The sequence below is a fragment of the Podarcis cretensis genome (assembly GCF_951804945.1).
Source record: "Podarcis cretensis genome assembly, chromosome: 3".
NCBI lineage: Eukaryota > Metazoa > Chordata > Lepidosauria > Squamata > Lacertidae > Podarcis > Podarcis cretensis.
Window position 1 is genome coordinate 7,501,192 of NC_137172.1, and position 5,504 is coordinate 7,506,695.

Consider the following 5,504-nt stretch of genomic DNA (forward strand, 5'->3'; position numbering starts at 1 on the left):
CAGTTTTTGTGATTCTTGTTCTCACCTCAGGCAGCAAACCCATTGCTCAGCACATGTTCCGATGACCACATCATCACCTTGGCACTTATAGGTGGCACAATGGCCCAGAAAGACATGGCACATGGTCTGGTCTGTTATATTAGTAAAACCTATTCACAAAAACAAGAAATGGAACAGGACTATTCATTAATTTATTATTTTCTTTATTTCACTCATAGGTTTCATGGTGGTTCACTATATTAAATAATACCAAATACCTAATATTAAGCCTCTATTTCTACCTCTACTACAACTGCCAATGGTGTTTTCTGTATACAGAGCCCTGGAGTAGTGGACAGGGGGGCACACACAACTTTCCATGAGTGGCTGGGGCAACTCAGCCAGATAGGTGGGTTATAAATAATAACAACATTGTTATTATTCTGTAAAAAGGAAATATTACTAATAACTAAATAATATTTAATTTAATAAATTTAAGTTTATTATTTAAACCCCTCCCATCTGGCTTGGTTGTGCCAGGCATTTTGGACCATATAAAACATAATAAAACAAGCATTAAAAACTTCACAATGCAGTTCTGCCTTCAGGTGTCTTCTAAAAGTTGTGTAGTTCTTTATCTCTTTGACATCTGATGGGAAGGCATTCCATAGGGAATGTGCCACTATACCTAACAAGAGGGACCTTTTGCCTTTTTACGAAACCTTCTCCCTCACCTCAGCCTTGGCCATATCCATTGTACGAGAGCCCCCCCCTGCCCCCCGCTCAGCTTGTTACAATTTTTTTTTTGGGGGGGGGACTTCTACCTCTAACTCAGAGAATGCCCTCTCTTGGGCCACCACAACCCAAACCGCCATTGGTGTCCAAATATCAAGAGGGCCCCATCTGTTGATCTAAACAACCAATAAGGTCTGTGGAGGAATGAGACAATATTCCAAATGATTGAGGCCTAGGTCCTTTAAGACTTTAAACACTGCTGTGTGCACTTCGAGTGGGAATTGGAAATGAACTGGCAATCAAGTGTACACAATACTTGGCTGTAGTGCAAAACTGAGAGGTTTTCTTTTATCTAGAGGTGATGAAAGAACTTACCGGTACTTGGATCTGAAAAGAACACCAAGACAAGAAGGTACCAGGTCTTCATAGCTATGATAGGTCAAGGTGAGATGTTTGGTGAGGGGGCTTGTTGTACCTAGGAAGTAGAAACCAAGGGGGAAATATGAGGCTATGGGGTATCTCCACCCTCATTTAGGTTGTAGAACTCTGTAGATTGCAACTTATTGAGTTATTCAATCCATTGGAGTGGGCTTATTTATTTACAAGAATTCAAGATTCTCCCACAACCTTGTCTTTCTGCTAAAAATGCAGAGAAACCTTGCATAATATATGAATGGCTGCATACTAGGAATATGCATATACCCCTTTGTAGTTGGGAGCAGATACCTACCCCAACAGAGTAAACACTTGCAGTCATTGTATAACTGTTACCATAAAGAAGCAATGCAGCAGCAAGCGGCAGCTTTGTCAGCTGCAGGTGGCTGGAAAGCCAGACAGGATGTTGATGTTTGTGACTGTTACCATGGCAAGAAAGGGGCAGTCCATTCTCTGTACTGAGCACCGGATTTTAGCTCAGTGTGTGTCATATGACCTGTACAGGATGTACATGGGAGGAGTTATACTCTCTCTGCTGTGGTTGTAAGAGTGTGCAGACATGTTTATCTGTATGGCTGCTAAGGACAGAAATAAATGCATGTAGATACATTTCTGTCTGTCTGTTTCCCCTCCCTGGGGATAGCAGGGAGGAAAAAGAAGCAGTGGTGTGTTTTGCTCACGTCTGGGAAAAATCGCCGATTACAGACCTCGCCTGTTTTCCTGCCGGGAGTCGCAGGAGGGAGGTCAGTAAGGAATTCAGCCGGTGCCTGAAGAGTGGCACATTCCTCTGACTGAGGCAGAATTACATGGCTGCATACTAGGAATATGCATATACCCCTTTGTAGTTGGGAGCAGATACGTACCCCAACAGAGCAAACACTTGCAGTCATTGTATAACAACAAGGCAAGAGAGTGCCTTGGGTGAATGTGCTATGCTTCATCATTCAAAGCTTGGTGGGAGGGGCAGGAGAATTTGTGGCAACATCTTTGTGGCTTCCATCCAGTTCTGAACTTATTGCTCTGGACCATAAGCCTTGGGTAGTGATTCCTGAGTGTTCTGTCTGCTGCTCAGCCTGTACTGTTACCTGGATGAATAATTAAGCTCCTCTGCATCCATGCATATTTTTGGTAGAAGGGTGGAAGGAGGTCATTGCTAATTCAAGCAGAGTGTAATAAAGAATGGACATGTAATTTTCTGCTTGAAGTGTAAGAGAATGATATAATCAATGACCTGTTCCTGAAGTTATGATGCCACATTATGCTGAAAGCAAGGATTATAATGTGCAGAACTCATGAACCTTGCTTCATGAGAAGCATTAGAGTTGGATTGAAATATTTAGGATTCCAATGGAGTGCATCGGACCAAATGTTATCTGTTCTTTGAATTGTTCTCAAAAGGGCTCTTTGTTTTTTATAATACAATGCTACCTTGGGTTACATACGCTTCAGGTTACAGACTCCGCTAACCCTGAAATAGTGCTTCAGGCTAAGAACAGAAATCATGCTCCAGCAGCACAGCAGCAGCAGGAGGCCCCATTAGCTAAAGTGGTGCTTCAGGTTAAGAACAGTTTCAGGTTAAGAATGGACCTCCAGCACAAATTAAGTACTTAACTCGAGGTACCACTGTACACATTTCCTCCTGTGTACAGGCCATTCCCATCCTGAAATCAATTGAGTTTTAACTCTCTTGGAATTCATAGAAGCATAAAAATGTAAAGTTGGAAGCGACCCCCAAGAGACATTTAGGACAACCACTTGCAATCTCAACTTACATTTCTATGACACTTTATATTTTTACAAAACAAACAAACCAAAACAACCCAACAACCCTCAGTGTTCTTATGGCATGGGAATTGACCGATTTTTAGCATTAAGGTATGGGTGGCTAAGGGGACGCAGGTGGCGCTGTGGGTTAAAGCCTCAGCGCCTAGGACTTGCCGATCGAAAGGTCGGCAGTTCGAATCCCTGCGGCGGGGTGCGCTCCCGCTGCTCGGTCCCAGCGCCTGCCAACCTAGCAGTTCGAAAGCACCTCCGGGTGCAAGTAGATAAATAGGGACCGCTTACCAGCGGGAAGGTAAACGGCGTTTCCGTGTGCGGCTCTGGCTCGCCAGAGCAGCGATGTCACGCTGGCCACGTGACCCGGAAGTGTCTCCAGACAGCGCTGGCCCCTGGCCTCTTAAGTGAGATGGGCGCACAACCCCAGAGTCTGTCAAGACTGGCCCGTACGGGCAGGGGTACCTTTACCTTTACCTTTATGGGTGGCTAACTTATAGCCCTGCAGAGATTGCTGGTCTCCAACTCCCATCAACCCTGACCATTGGCTATGATGACTGGAGTTGATCAGTACTGGTGTCCAATAACATTTGAAGGGCCACAGGTTCCTCACTCCTAGCTGTGTTTTCATTGGGTAGAGGAATAATTGTGAATTGTTTCTTGGTAATGGGAAATTTTCCTTCTGTAATAACTATTTTCTTTCTGTAATAATTTCAAAAAATTCTCAAGAGTGGCTGCAGGAATAGTGGAACTTTGTCTCTCACCCCTTTAACTGTATCAAACAGTGGGGGTGGCGGTCAGAGGAGAGTTCCAGCTGCTCAGAGTTTCCTTTTTAGACTGCCCCTTACAAAGATGCTAGCACTATACCAATAGCACCATTAAGTGGGTGTTTGGGATGAATCATGCACTAATCAGTGCTTTTTTCAACAACTAAAGGAGAAAATGTGTCATTAGCAAAGCATTTTTGAGATCAAAACAAAAGAAAACCTTCTTCTTCCCTAAAGCAGAATATCTGTACATAAGAAAAGACTGCTTAAATGGGTCTTCTATTCCAGCATGCTGTTCTCACAATAGATGCCCAGATGCCCATTGGAAATCTTCAAGCAGGGCATAACTGTCCACCCAACAAATGGTACTCAAAGGAATAATGAATGGATCTATTTTACCCCACCATGATCACTAGCATGGTGTCCCCAAACCATACATCCCCCACCAAGCCTCTTGAAAATCTACCATTAAAAAGTGGGGAGAGGTCTCCAAATCTTACCAACTCGTTCTCCTGTTTGTCTTCAAGTTCCAGTCCTCACTAGAGATGATCAGCTAGGCATATCAGCAGAAAGCGAACTCTGTTACTTCATATATGCACACCATAGGTTTTATTTCCCTCTGCAGCTATAATAATGATTCTTTATAATAATTTATTATTTATACCCCGCCCATCTGGCTGGGTTTCCCCAGGCACTCTGGGCAGCTCCCAACTGCATATTAAAAAGCAATACAGGATTAAACAATAAGTACCGTATTTTTCGCTCCATAGGGCACTCCTGACCATAGGGCACACCTAGTTTTCAGAGGGGAAATCAAGGGAAAAAATATGATTTCCCCCTCCCAGCTGTGGGAGCAGCAGACAGGCTGCAGTGGGTGCATGACTAACAGTGCAGACATAAGTGGGTGCATGATGGAAGGGGCAATCTTACGCATGCAAAGATCACCTGGATCGGGACAGCCAAAATTCATGCATAAATTCATATAATCTGGGTTACTCCTCCATCCTTATGAAGAAGTAACTTATCTTCTAAAGGCATGTTCGCCTGAACATAATGTGCTGTCTATGTGGATGTGCATGCACAAATGTCCCCAAGGTATCTCACTCCAGATGCTCAGTCCTTGGCCTTGTTCAGGTTGAGTGAAGGTGGTTTGCAGGGGTCTTCTACTCCCATTTGCTTGAATATGTGTTGAACCGTCCATATAGTTGGAGATCCTGATAAAACAGGGTCGCTTCCCACACAATGGCTCAAGGTTAGAGCATTAATATGTTCAGGAAAACGCCTGCAAGCACCTCAAGTGGATTCTAGGAAAAATATTGGGCAAATATTGGGAGACTTTGCTTGTACCTGGAACACTTCTTCCTTATGCCTCTGTCTGCATGTTTTGGGTGGAAACCAAGACAGTAGACCATTTCAGATGAAGAAAGGCCATGAGCTACGGGTGAATAATGTAACTGATGGTGATGATTTATTGAATTTATATACCGCCCAATACCCAGAGGTCTCAGTGCAGTTCAAAGAATAAAATCAAAATATATACCCACAAAGTACATAATCAAAATAAACAACAACAACACAATAACAACCCCACTCTCAGTGGGAAAAACACATTTCAAAAGGGCATAGGATGATCAGTTACAGAAGTGAAATTGTGATGGCACAATTATTCTGAAAGGAAAGAGTACAATGTGCAGAATTCTTGAACCTTGCTTCTAAGAAGCATGAGATCTGGATTTAAATATTTGGGGTTTTAATGGAGTATATCAGAGTAGATGTCATCTATTCTTTGAATTATGATTGATTTCATGCTATAGA